The sequence below is a fragment of the Prionailurus viverrinus genome, chromosome F2 (genome assembly GCF_022837055.1).
Source record: "Prionailurus viverrinus isolate Anna chromosome F2, UM_Priviv_1.0, whole genome shotgun sequence".
In the NCBI taxonomy this organism is placed as follows: Eukaryota; Metazoa; Chordata; class Mammalia; order Carnivora; family Felidae; genus Prionailurus; species Prionailurus viverrinus.
This window is the reverse complement of record NC_062578.1, coordinates 23,752,273-23,767,601: the sequence shown is the minus strand read 5'-3', so window position 1 is coordinate 23,767,601 and position 15,329 is coordinate 23,752,273. Positions and strand designations below refer to the sequence as shown.

The window sequence follows — 15,329 nt, the reverse complement described above, 5'->3', positions numbered from 1 at the left end:
TATCTGCACAGGGAAGCCTGGCATGTGCTCTTTGTCTGAAAACAGGCTGTTCTCATTAGCACTAATGTCCACATCCGGCCTGCTCATGAACACTAAGGAAATAGAAGCTCTTCACTTCCTTTGCCTTGAATTATTGCTTCCTCTCTTGGCTTTCAGAATTGTAAATTGAATGTTATACAGGAAAATGTGTCTTCCGCACACTGGCCACATGCATGCTTATATTTAGAACAGCTCCCCCTACTCTTCTCTATACCAGTAATATAGGTCTTATGTATCTTGAAAAGGGCACCGCTAAGAGAATTATTGGTGGTGGTGATGGTACAGGGGCTGTGATTTAGCTTCATTAACAATATTAAAGAAAAAAATGTTGAAATAGTAATAAAATCTAAATCCCACTACACTTACATGTTTTCATTTTTTATATAGCTTCATTTAGTGTGTCCATATTAAATATATTGTTTTATAATGTTTATATTCTTATCATTTAACATACATTTAAGTACCTAGTGGTGTGTAGTTTGTTGGGTGATTGTGAGTGAGATGACCATCATTCTCACCAAGTCTTAACTAGATATTTTCATTTATCAATACAACATTAATCTTTTTTTTTTTTCAACGTTTATTTATTTTTGGGACAGAGAGAGACAGAGCATGAACGGGGGAGGGGCAGAGAGAGAGGGAGACACAGAATCGGAAACAGGCTCCAGGCTCTGAGCCATCAGCCCAGAGCCCGACGCGGGGCTCGAACTCCCAGACCGCGAGATCGTGACCTGGCTGAAGTCGGACGCTTAACCGACTGCGCCACCCAGGCGCCCCTACAACATTAATCTTTACTGGCTACCAGAGCTCATGGATATTTCCTTAAAAAGCAATTGAGAAAAAAAATCTCAGATGTGTTTTTCCACACCACCAAGCAATTAACTAACTCAATCTTCCAAGGGCACGGACCGGGTGTCCTACGAATTTGACTCCGTCTGACACTACCTGCTTGGAGATAGCCACTTCCAATGCAAATTGAAAGTCCAAGTTATCTCCTGTGCTTCTGACCCACTGGCTAAAAATCAGAAGTTCCACAACCCACTCTTTGAGTTTAGTTAATCTGCCAGAGCAGCTCGTAGAACTCAGGAAAACCATTTACTTACCAGATTACCGGTTTATGACAAAGGATACAAATGAACAGCAAGAGGTCCCGAACACAGGAATTTCTGTCCAGGTGAAGTTTGGGACCCGCCACGTAGATGTGTTCCGGTTTACGATCCCGGAAGCTCTCTGAACTCTGTCCTTTGGGTTTTTAATAGAAGCTTCACTACACAGGTGTGATTGGTTAAATTATTAGCCATTGGCAATTGATTTCACCTGGAGACCCTCTCCCTCTTCAGAGGTCAGGGGGTGGGACTAAACTAGTCACAAGGTTGGTTCCCCTGGCAACCAGCTCCACCCTTAGATGCTTTCCAATAGTCATCTTATTAACGTAATCTCAGGTGTGGTTGAAAGGTGCTTGTTAGGAATATCATGAAACTTTATCACTTAGGAAATTTCAAGGATTTTAGGAGTTCTGCACCAGAAATAGGGACAAAGACCAAATATATATTCCTTATTATAAATCACAGTATCACCCTGAGGTGATATTCTAAGGAAGGCATGTAACCTTTAACTCTTTGCTTCCCGACCCTTGTGGAAAGCTCAAACTTGAGAAATAACATCCACGTAGAATTGCATGAATGCCCTAATTCAAGCATTACTTTATATTCTACTCCTCGATCAAGCAAGTCCCTGAAGTTGCTACCGAACTTGGACTTTATTTGACTGAAATCTACTGTGTTAAACTCTTAGTGTACCTCAAGAGACATTGACAGAATTAGTCATATCAAATCTTATAACAAGAAGTATAAATGGAAATATATGAAAATTTGTGTTATCTCAAAAGTCACCAAAGAAATTTAAACAGTGAGATGACTATTTTTGCTTATCAGATTAGCAAAGTGTTTTTTAATGGATAATGAGTACATTACTAGATAACCACAAGTGTTTTGATCTAGGTGGAGCATCAAGCATGAGACAGGAACACAGGACATAGTCAGAGATCCAATATATTCATTCCTGCATTCAACAAATATCTTTTAAGGTCATACTGATGTGGGAAGCAAAGGTAAAAGAAAAAATTAAATTTCTTTACAGTGTACAGCCCACTGACAAGTCCTTGAGACAGGCAGAGTGACCTTCCTCTAGGAACGCAACTGCCTTGGTGTTAATATTAATACTTAGCCAAAGGCAAAAGCAAAAGCTTAACATTATCCTGACCCCAATGGGATCCTGCAAGCCTCCTTTAAGATACAAAAATTCCTATGGAAACTTCCTTTATCTCTACCCCCCAAGATAAGTGTTAGCAATCATCCTCCAAACATATAGCCCGTTGATATACATCTCATGGTCTCATAACTAAAGGTTTATTAGACAGTAATAAATGACCTTTTCCTAACAATAGCTAGCCCCCTCAAGGTCCTGGAAACCTTGCTTCCAAAATTCCTTAGAGACTTATGCCATGCCTAACACACTCCCAACTTGAAAGTACATAATCAGTCACCTATCACAACCCCAGTTCAGCTCTTTCTGCCCATGAGTCCTCTCCCTGTACTTTAACAAAACCACGTTTTTGCATTGAACACATCTCAAGCATTCTTCCTTGGCCATCAGCTCCAAATCCCAATGTTTCCACATCAATACTATGTACCGCACACTGGGATAGATGATGAGGACATAATGGTGAGTGAAACAAATATGATACCTGCTCTTGTAAAGATTACAGTCCTAGGGGGATAGATAAATAACAATCAAATAATCACACTAATTAGTGTATCATTGCAATCTGGGTTGCCTGTACTGCCACAGACACCACTAGGTGTCCCCATATCCATTCACTCCATCTACAGTAACAGATCTCCAGGTTTAAAGCTGGGCATATGGCAGCCAAAATAAAGACTACTTTTCCCAGCCTCCCTTGCAGCAAGATGTGGCCATGTGACCAAGTTCTGATCAGTGAGAGGTGAGTAAAAGTAATAAGCACAATTCCTGAGTCATGCCCTTACAAGGAGTGATTATGCCCTCCCTTTCCTCTTTCTCCCTTCCACTGACTGAAATGGAAATATGGTGGTGAATTGTCTTAAAGCATGCTGGTGAGGGTAACTTAGAGATGTTCACACAACAAGGTAGAAAAATTCTGGGCTCCCAACATCAGAGAGACTCTAGAGAAATCCTGGGCTGCTAAGGCCAACATTATATTGTCAGCAAAAGATAGAGACTTCTGTCTTATTAAATTCACCATGGTCTCTGTTTCAGCAGCAAATCTATGTTCCAAATAGAAGAGCATTTGAGAAGACACAGTAAAGTGTCCTGACCTACGCTGGTCAGAAGGTGGGCTTCTCTGAGGAGTTGAGGCTAGAACTTGGATTGATGGATGGATGGATTTAATCAGGCTGGAGGTTGAGGTGGGGTAGAGAGGAGTCCTGGAGGAAAGCTTGTTTAAAGAACGGAATAGAAGGCCACTGTGGCTAATTAGCCTACAGAAAGGATGTGTAAGAATAATGGTGGGAGCTGATGCTGGCTTAGAAGTACTTAAAGCTGTATCAGAGATATGGATCTTGATTCTAAAAACAGCAGGAAACCATTAAAATGTTTCAAGCAGGGAAATGAAATGACCAAGTCTGTGTTTCAAATACATTGCTCTAGTTGGGATGAGGGTTAAGGTTGGTGTTTGGATAATATTGCAGAAGTCGAGAGAAATTATGGTGCCTTTGTCAACTGTTGTAGGCCTTGTGAGCACAGGGTACACATACAAGATTGTTCATGGCAACATTGTTTGTAATAGACAACATGAACAACATCATGTGGCCACAAAATGAATGAGTCTTACAAACACTGTGCTGACCAGAAAGAAGACAGAGGTAAAAGATTACATACAGTATAATTCTATCTGCACAGTTCAGAAACAATCCAAAGTAGCCTGCATTAAATCTAAGGTGCCATTGATTGTAAAACACTTCATTATTTTATATTTCTGTATTTATATTTTATACCTTTTCTCATAAAGAAAAAAATGCTGCAAATTAAACCATGACAAGCCATCATCATAAGCATATCTCAACTTCAGATATGCTAAAATATGAAAAAGAGATCTTCTTGGATTTGGTAAAATGAGGCATAACGTTTAAAGATTCATACACGGGGGGCGCCTGGGTGGCGCAGTCGGTTAAGCGTCCGACTTCAGCCAGGTCACGATCTCGCGGTCCGTGAGCTCGAGCCCCGCGTCGGGCTCTGGACTGATGGCTCGGAGCCTGGAGCCTGTTTCCGATTCTGTGTCTCCCTCTCTCTCTGCCCCTCCCCCGTTCATGCTCTGTCTCTCTCTGTCCCAAAAATAAATAAAAACGTTAAAAAAAAATAAAAAAAAAAAAGATTCATACACGGGAGGTAAAATTTAAATGCAAAAACACTGGGCACCTGGATGGCTCAGTCTGTTGAGCGTCTGACTTTGGCTCAAATCATGATCTCACGATTCGTAAGTTGAGCCCCACATCAGGCTCACTGCTGTCAGCACAGACTTCAGTTCCTCTGTCTCCCTGTCTCTCTCTGCCCCTCTCCCCTCATGCTCTCTATCTCAAAATTAATAAACATTTTTTTTAAAAAAGCAAAATGCTATCACAGAAATCAGGAGAGTGGGTACTTCTTGGAGAGAGGGCTGATTGTGTAATCAAGAAAGGGCACTCAGGAGTGGGGAGGCTTCTAGAAAACAGCAATGTTTAATTTCTTAACCTAGAGAGTGGTTTATGATTATTCCCTAAACTGTGCATGCAGGTTTTGTACACTGTTCTGCATGGCACACTGAGGCTTGTGGGGGACAGGCTGATTCAGATGTGCTAAGGGTGGAAGGTATGAGGGCAAAAGACCCAAGGCTGCAGAATGAAGGACGGGTAAGAGAGAAAAGCCTAAAAGCACGAAGACCAGTCAAGAGGTATATAAGCCTGACCTAAGTAGCAGCATGAGTATAGAAGAAAGGGAACAAACGGGAAAGATGCTTGGACTTTAACATAACATGGTCTTGGATCTGGCTAGATATACTGGTTGATTGGATTATGGTTACATTGACACAGTCTTGATTATCATTACCATAGGCATCATTTGGGGAGAGATTACTACATTTCAGACAGTGGCATTTTGCACACATTGTGTTATTAATCTTCACAACCATCTGAAGTGTTAAATATTGTTATCGCCAGTATTTTAGAGATGAAAACTGAGGCTTAAGTCACACGGTTAGTGGCTGAGCCAGGACACAAAGCCAGGTATGACCAGCACTCCCACCATGTCTTTACTAGTCCCCTATCATTGCACTCCAGGAGCAGAGTAACTTTTCTCTTCCGTTGTGTGCACAAAGATTGTGTTACTGGGCTCCATGCTTTATCCAACTTTCTTTCTTTCTTTCTTTTTTTATCCAACTTTCAAAGTGAAACAAGCAGCCTGATCTTCCATTCACCCCTTCTCTACCCCTGCTGTGTGCACTGGCCTGTGAGACTGTGACAACTAGCCCCTTTGCATTCTGGTTTCATTGGGTTCAGTCAGTGGAGAGCCCAGCAGGAGATCTGAGGGAGGTAGCAAAGTGCAATCCCTCCCTGTGGGGCTACTTCCAGCTGGTCTAGATGCACAAAGGAGGTAGGGGGTCTCAGCATCTCTCAGACAGACACTCTCTGTCTCCAATTCCTGTACGTGGTCCCCTACTCTTGAGGAATAATGGAGTCCACTGATCCTAACCCTGGGTACTGCGCTATTCTGCATGGTTTCCTTACATTTGGTCCTCCATAAATAGTTCTTTATTAAACCCTCCTTAAATTATCCTAATTTAAATGTGTCATCTGTTTTCTGCTGAGACCCTGCCTGACACAGTAATAATACCTTACAGCTAAAGGCTTTTACAGTTTCTCATTAGTTTATTTGTACTTGAATAGCACTTTTTCAAGTTTTCTTTAAACAATAGACCTAGAAATGCAAGTGTCCATGTTTGATTCTTAGTCACTCTGCTGTAAGTAGAACTGAACAATCTCTTTGTTCTTGTCACAGACATTTTTATAGACTTTGTGTTTGTATTTCCATCCGTTGTTCCCTGAGAGGTCTTTATACTTATATAATATTAAGGCATGAAACCGCTCCTTCCCATTTGATCTTTGCTTTTTATCCTCTAACCTCTGGACTCAGAAGCCTGTGCAGGCCTCAAAGACAGGGAAGTGTTTTTCTATTTGTATCCTCTGCATCAGTCACAGAGCCTGGCAGGGAATGGAACTCAGGACGGACATTTTGAATGAATGGAGAATGATGTCTATTCTGGATCTCAGTTATTGGGGAACAAAACTCATCAGACAATAGTCTCCTGATAGAGCGTTCATGAGGAAGGTAAATAACGCTTGGTAATCAAGTCAGAGAGGGGTGTCTACAGGGAGGGCAAAGCATATGGAGAACTTACGGGCAATCAGAAGTTGAGGTAGCTCACAGACTTACATTGCCTTATACTTCCCTTCTTCAAAAATTCAAAGATGACCAATTCTTTTTCTCTGAGCAAATTATCCCATTTAAACATTCGTGAATTAACCACATTAACTTACTTCTAACGAAGAGAAGAGATAGTTTCTGTCTCATACATTTCAGCTATCTTGTACTCAGGAGATTGTCAAGTTGAAAGATTTCTTTTTATGTTCCTCTTAATTCACGCTTTCCCATGAACAAAAATTTACTTCAAACTGGGAAGTGAGAGTTTGGGTTCATCTGTAATTTTTGAGTCACATTATACAATCTAGCTCTAACTAAGCTGTAAAAGCATACAACACTCAAGACAAAATGAGAAAATAATAGAATTCTTTGACAGAGTAAATTATGTGTAGGTTTTTCTGTTTCGTCAAGCCAGGACCATTAGAAATGATCCAGTTCAAACCCTTCTCTTGGCAGATGAAGAGAATAAAGCCTGAGGTCAGATTGGTGGTAGATCCAGGTCTGGGGCCATTGTTCCCTGGCTGCCCACCTGAAAACCAACTAGAAATGGAGGGCTCTGGGCTCCTGGGCTAGTCCAATGGTAGAGAACTTGACCCACCTGAGCGCTACCCGGCCATCTTCTGAAGCACACCCAGTAGCTGACAGGGACTGGCCAGACTCTGGAGAATGACAGGCAAAGCTGAGAAGCAGCTGTGATTGGTGACAGCCAAAGGCCACTGAGACAAAGAGGCCTGGAGGGCCAGGCCCTAAGTTTTGTTTTAAAGCATTGCTAGTTTCCATCTTTGGATAGTTTAGTATAAAAAGAAAACATGGAAAAGCAAGGTTAGGGGAGATAAATATCATTTATGTCAAACCTACCACATTCCAAGTTCCCTCATCTTAACCTTTTACCACTTTTGTGAGGTAAATAGTTCTACCCCTAATTTATTTTGTATACTGGAAAATTTCATTTTTATTTTGTGTAAGTATTATGTTAAATTATTTCAAATAACTGGAAGCTCTTCGCCTTTTTTATATTATGGAAATTGCCTGAGGTCATAAAGCTAGTTAATAGCAGAACAAGAACTCAATAAGATATGTTTAATGCCAAAGTCCTGTAATGAGTTCCATCTCCTAAAATTCTAACAAGTTGAATCTTCAGAACATCTTTATTCATATATATTACATTCTTAGTATTTGATTTCCACTAAACTATATGCCTGGCACTTGGTCATTATTTTAACTTTTAGAATGCCAAAATTTCAGTTTTTAATCTTGCCTAATCATCCTTTTCTAATTCAAGTCATAATTAAGAATTCATCCATTTTTATCATATCAGTTAAATTTTGCTCTTGACAATTTAAGATATGTAATGTGTAAATGTGCTTACAAGTATCCCATAGTTGGCTGGGCTGTGAGAAAGCAGGTATATTTATATGTTACAAGAAACAATGTGAATTAAAAAAATAAAACATTAGGATCTTAAAACAAAAAGAAAGAAACAATGTGAGTTAGTTCAACTTTCTGGAAAGCTATCTGGTAATATTTAAAAAAAACAACTATAAAATTATGGATGTCTTTTGTCCATTTTGGAAGAATACACACCAAGTGAGTAAACCACACCTATATATATGTGTGTGTGTGTGCGTGTGTGTGTGTGTCTATATACACACACGCACACACACACACACAAATCTTCATAGTGTTGTTTCTAATTACAAACATTATAAGTAATCTATATGCCCAACAATAACAAGCAGAAAAGCAAAATGAAGCACATCAGGACAATTCGAAATGACAAACGTGTGGGTCACCTAGCAACAACTAACACGAGCAAATTCCAGTCAACCTCAACCGGAAAAAGGTCACTGACAATGGCAGTGCCCCACTGCTGCCACATACCCTCTTCCCAGCCACCCTCATTGAGTATTTCACTTCATTGTTTTCAGGTGTAAGTTTGCATCTTACCTCTCCAAAGCCCTGAATAAAAAAAAAAAACCACCTGAACTCTGACAGCCAGAACCCAGCATCAACACAATTGTGATATACAAGATGTGGTCTTTAATTTCATTGACAGTCACTTCATCCAGCATGTCTCTCCAGCTCACCACCTCTAACCACTCTCCCTTCAGGGCAACCTTACCTCTGGATGACTCTGTAATCTTTTTTTTGAGTTAGTGATCCTAATCTGCAATGATAAATATTCACTGCCATCTACTGTGTGCCAGACATTAGACACTGATGAATGAGACTATTTTAATTTGTGTATTAACTCGCCTATAGGCCATTTCCTCTTTAAAAGGAAATAAACCAAAAGTTGTCCAGATCCTAAGGGCTGAATTTTTTTTTTAATTTTTTTTTTCAATGTTTATTTATTTTGGGACAGAGAGAGACAGAGCATGAACGGGGGAGGGGCAGAGAGAGAGGGAGACACAGAATCGGAAACAGACTCCAGGCTCCGAGCCATCAGCCCAGAGCCTGACGCGGGGCTCGAACTCACGGATCGCGAGATCGTGACCTGGCTGAAGTCGGACGCTTAACCGACTGCGCCACCCAGGCGCCCCAGGGCTGAATTTTCAACATTAACTGTTAAGGACTGCAAAAGTCTGGAAACTGGAACTTTCTACAACCAATATATATACATATATATACACAATATATATACATATATACATGTATATATGTGTATATACATACATATGTATACATATATATACATATATATATGTATATACACATATATGTATATACATTTTTTTTTAATTAAGAAATTGCCTCTGGGGGCAGCTGGGTGGCTCAGCCAGTTGAGCCTCTGACTTTGGCTCAGGTCATGATCTGGCAGTTTGTGAGTTCGAGCCTTGTGTCGGGGTCTGTGCTGACAGCTCGGAGCCTGGAGCCTGTTTCAGATTCTGTCTCCCCCTCTCTCTGCCCCTCCTATGTTCATGGTCTGTCTCTGTCTCTCAATAATGAAAAAACGTTTAAAAATTTTTTTAATAAAATAAAAGAAATCATAAATAAATAAAATAAAAAATAAAAATAAAGTTAAATAAATAAAATTAAATTAAAATTTAAAAATATATTTAAAAAAAACAAAGAAAGAAAGAAAGAAATTGCCTCTGCAAGATTATAGCACTCATTTATCCTACCTAAGTGCCATACTCTTGTTGGAACATACTGGTAAAAAGAGCAGAATTTTGAGTGAGTCCACATCTCAAATTCTATTAGTGTGACTAGAAAGGTATAATGCCAGTATCCCTTTGTTTTTTTTAATTAATTTTTAAATTTTATTTTTAGATACTTTTAAATATCTTTTGTTTTATATTTATTTGAGAGAGAGATAAAGAGAGAGAGTGCAAGCAGGAGAAAGGGGCAGAGGGAGAGAGAGAGAAAATCCTAAGCAGTCTCCATGCTCAGCATGGAGACCTATGCAAGGCTCCATACCACATTCTGTCTCTGTCTCTCTCAAAAATAAATAAACATTAAAAATAAATAAATAAATAGTTTCAAATTTACAGAAAAGTTCCAAGGATAATAAAACTCTCATATACCTATATTAACCAATTTTTAACATTTGCTACCTTTGCTTTATAACTCTCTCTGTAATATGTGTATATATATATATATATATATAAAATATGTGTCTACACATATATTTTTTTTTCTTCTAAACCATCCAAGAGAGGATTGCACATACCATACCCTTTACCCCTTTTAAGCAAGGATATATATGCTTACATAACAAAGGTAAATTCAGGAAGTGTAATAAGGAATTTGAATTTAATCTAAAGTGCACTTTTCAGTCTCATTAAAGGTCCTAAGAATTTTTTTTATAGGCAATTTTTATTTGGGCCAAGATTACTTATTTCATTTAGCTGCCATGTCTCAGCCTTTCCTTGCCTCGTGACACATTTTTGAAAAACACAGGCCAGTTTGTGTTTTTTTAATGCATCCTCCTGATAAGTTTGGTGCTTCTTGGCCACAGTGCTACCAAAGGGTAGTGCATCCTTTCGATGAGTCCCCTCTGGAGGCACATGATGATGCCCATTTACACTTCATTGGTGATATTCATTGTGATCACTTGGTTAGGGTGTTGTTCAGTTTCCCTACTGGATAGTTACTGTTTTTCCTGTTGTAATTACTAATTTCTCTTCAAACTTTCCCTCCCTAGATTTAGCATGTATATTTGATTCTTCCCTAAATTAAATTGGACCATAATGGTTAAAAATGTTGGTTTTGGGCACCTGAGTGGCTCAGTTGGTTAAGAGTCCAACTCTTGATTACACTCAGGTCATGATCTCACAGTCATAAGATCAAGCCCGGTGACAGGTTCCTCACTGGGCATCAAGCCTGTTTAGGATTCTCTTTCTCCCTTTCCCTCTGCCCCTACCCCACTCATGCTCATGAAAATGCATGCATGAGCTTACTCTCAAAACAAAAGAAAAACAAAAACAGTGGTTTTGTAACTCCATTCTTCTTCTTTGTTTAAAAAAGTTTATTTTATTTATTTTGAGAGAGCGAGAGAGAGCAGAGGAGGGGCAGAGAGAGGGAGATAAAGAATCCCAAGCAGGCTGCACACTGTCAGCAAGGAGTTGACATAGGGCTTGAACTCACAAATCTTGAGATCATGACCTGAGCCAAGATCAAGAGTTGGATGCTTTAATCGACTGAGCCACCCAAGCACCCCACTCCATTATTCTTCTAACTCCATTATTAGTTGGCATATAAGAAAGAACACTCCCTTCTCTCCTACTTATTTATTCACTTATTTACTTACTTAATCTGTGTATTACTAGTAAGGACTCCTCGATTTTCTTTTTTCCTCAATGAGTAGTAATCTATTACTCCTTACACATATTGATGCGCTAATTGGCCAGATTGTGGCCAGTGAGCAATATTTCAGGCTGGTTTCTGAGTATTTTTAACATGTTGCCATCAATGGGGGTTGGGAGGAGGTACTTCCTTACTTTTGTGAATAATACAATGTCTTAAGCTTATCAGACTTTCCTTGCCTCAATCCTAAAATCAGCTATTATGTAAAGAGTACAGATTCCATTTCTAAATTGAATTGTGTTTTTTGCTATTGAGTTGTATGAACTTTTTATATTTTGGGATATTAGCCTTTGATCAGACACATGATTTGCAAATATTTTCTCCCATTCAGTAGGTTGCCTTTTCATTTTGTTGATGGTTTCCTTTGCTGTGCAGAAGTTTTTTAGATTGATGTAGTCCCACTGTTTATTTTTACTTTTGTTGCCTTTGCCTTTAGTGTAAGATTTAAATGCTTATCACCAAGATCTATGTCAAGGAGTTTACTGCCTATGTTTTCTTTTAGGAGTTCTATGGTTTCAGGTTTTACTTGCCAGTCTTTAACCCATTTTAACTTAATTTTTGTTTATGGTGTAAGATAGTAGTCCAGTTTTGTTCTTTTATATTTAGCTGTCCAGTTTTCCCAACACCATTTATTGGATAGACTGTCTTTTCCCACTGGGCTCCTTTGTTGTAAATTAGTTAATCATATATGCAATCAAATAAACATTTTTGGGCTGTCTATTCTGTTCCATTGATCTATGTGTCTGTTTTTATACCAATACCATATGATTTTAATCTATAGCTTTGTAATATAGTTTGAAATCAGGGCGCATGATGATCCAGCTTTGTTATTTTTTTTCAAGATTGCTTTGGCTATTCAAGGTCTCTTGTGGTTCTATACAAATTTAGGGCGGTTGTTTCTATTTCTGTGAAATAGAAATGTTTTAATGGGCAGAGGATCTGAATAGACATTTTTCCAAAGAAAATATCCAGATGACCAACAGGCACATGAAAAGATGCTCAAGGAGATGCAAATCAAAACCACAATGAGATATCAGCTCATACCTCTTAGAATGGCTATTATCTAAAGGACAAGAAATAACAAGTGTTCGTGAGGATGTGGAAAAAAGGGAATGCTCATACACTGTTGGTGGGATGTAAATTGGTGCAACCACTATAGAAAACAGTATGGAGGTTCCTCAAAATTTAAAAATAGAACTACCACTCCTTGCAGATACTGCACCAGAGGAGTCACACATAGTTGTCATTGCCCTCTTTGCAGAAACTTTACAGAAGTTTCTCTCTGAGCACATGGCAACTCTTAAGGAAAAACTGATGGCACCAGTTGCAGAAGAAGAGACAACTGTCCCAAACAATAAGATCACTGCAATGGGTGTTGAACAAGTTGGTATGGCATGTGCCATCAGCATTCTGGGAAAGTCTCTGGCTCATGATCTTGCCCTTCTGTATGTTTTAGAAGATAAACTCAGAGGAGAAATCTGCAACATGGGAGCTGATTTCTTCAGACACCAAAAAATTGTGGCAGATAAAGATTACTCTGTGACTACCAATTCTAAGATTGTGGTGGTAACAGCAGGAGTCCACCAGCAGGAGGGAGAGAGCCATCTCAATCTGGTGAAGAGGAATGTTAATGTCTTCAAATTCATTATTCCTCAGATAGTCAATCACAGGCCTGATTGTATCATAACCATGGTTTCCAACTCAGTGGATATTCTCACATAGGTTACCTGGAAACTTAAGTGGACTACCCAAACACCATGTGATTGGAAGTAAGTATAACATGGATTCCACTAGATTTTGCTGCCTTATGGCTGAAAAACATGGCATTCGTCCCAGCAGCTGCCATGGATGGATCTGGGAGAACATGGCGACTCAGGTGTGGCTGTGTGGAATGGAGTGAATGTGGCGTTTCTCTACAAGAACTGAATCCAGAAATGGGAACAGACATTGACAGTGAAAATTGGAAGTAAGTGCATAAGATGATGGTTGAAAGTGCCTATGAAGCCATTAAGCTAAAAGGATATACCAACTGGGCTATTGGATTAAGTGTGGCTGATCTCATTGAATCCATATTGGAAAATCTATCCAGGATTCATCCAGTGTCAAGAATGGTGAAGTGGATGTATGGCATTGAGAATGAAGTCTTCCTGAGCCTTCTGTGTATCCTGAATGATCGGGGATTAACCAGTATTATGATCCGGAAGCTGAAGAATGATGAAGTCACTCAGCCCAAATAAAGCAGATACCTTGTGGGACATCCAGAAGGACCTAAAAGACCTGTTAGTTCCGACTTCTAGGTTGTCGAAATTTAAAACTACAATGTGATTAACTGTGAGCCTTTAGTTTTTCATCCATTTACATGGATCACAGTTTGCTTTTATCTTCCCAAATATATGAATCTGGGCTCACAGAATCAGAGCCCATCTTTGGTTGAGTGCTTGCAACAGAGCCCTTGAACAAATAAAATTAACTATTGTAGTATGCTTCTAAAAAATAAAAATAATAAAAACAATAAAAATAGAACTACCATATAATTCCACAATTCCACCTCTGGGTATTTATGCAAAGAAAACAAAAACACTAACTCAAGAAGATATTTGCACCTCCATGTTCATTGCAGCATTATTCACAATAGCCAAGACTGAAACAACCTAAGTGTCCATTGACAGATGAATTATAAAGAAATTGTGCTATGTACATACAATGGAATATTATTCAGTCATAAAAAAAGAATGAAATCTTGCCATCTGTGACAAAATGGATGGACCAAGAGGGTATTATGCTACATGAGATAAGCCAGACAAAGACAAATACCATATGATCTCTCTTATTTGTGGAATCTAAAAAATGAAAAACAAAACAGTACTAGTCCATAGATACAGAGAACAGATTGGTGGTTTCCAGAGGTGGGTGTGAGGGGTAGAGGGGGGAGGAAATGTGTGGAGGGAGTAAAAAAAAAAAAAAGAGTACCAATTCCTATTAGTAGGGAATTTCATTGTGTGCACTAAATTTAGCCCTTCAATTAAAAGAGTTAGGAAAGATATTAGATATCATAAACTCAACTAATACCAATTCCAGTAAATCTTATAGGGTTCTTCTTCCCACTGTCCATATTTGTATCTCCCTTCTTATGTAATGAGGCCCCTACACTAACTCCCAACGAACTAATATATTTATTCCTTTGGTCAATCCTACAATACACACAAAGTAGCTTTAGAACTGCTATTTGCACCCTACTTTGTAGGGGGAAGAAAGAACTACTAAGAAGAACAGTGTATAGAGAAACTTAACGGAAGACCGGGGTGGGGGGAGGGAAAGGGGAAAAAAAAAGTTACAGAGAGGGAAGGAGGCAAACCATAAGAGACTCTTAAAAACTGAGAATAAACTGAAGGTTGATAGGAGGTGGGAGGGAGGGGAAAGTGGGTGATGGGCATTGAGAAGGGCACCTGTTGGGAGCAGCACTGGGTGTAGTATGGAAACCAATTTGACAAAAAAAAAAAAAAAAAATAGTCCTCTCATCTCCAGCCACTGGCATCCACCATCTTGTCTCTATGGACCTGTCTACTCGAGGGACCTCCTATGAGTGGAAACCAATTTGACAATAAATTTCATATTAAAAAAAAAAGAGACTCGATAGTGAAGAAAAGTAATATTTTAATACAGTCTTTTGAAAAAATCAAAGGAATGCAAAAATAAAATCTATGATGAATAAAATATTAAAAATTTTAATAAAGACAAAAAAAGAACGGTGTATAGTCAAATTATTGTATAGTCAAAAGTTACTTGGATTAGTTCTTTTTTTCTCCCTTCAATGTAGACATGACATTCATTTAAAAATATAATTGGCTTTATGTGTTTCTATTTACATTCCATGTTAGGAAATTTTTGATCCTTGTTGATTTCTTTTATTTCAAAATATCTAGAACATTAACATAACTCAAAGTCAAACTTGTATACAAAGGTGTGGTCAGAGAAGTGTTACTCCTGCC

The 15,329-nt window shown here is 38.8% G+C and overlaps 1 pseudogene; it reads left to right on the top strand.

Annotated features, from left to right (window-relative positions):
- The first annotated feature begins 12,630 nt into the window (after window positions 1–12,630).
- Window positions 12,631–13,665, top strand: LOC125156183 (L-lactate dehydrogenase B chain-like; annotated as a pseudogene).
- Window positions 13,666–15,329: the final 1,664 nt, after the last annotated feature.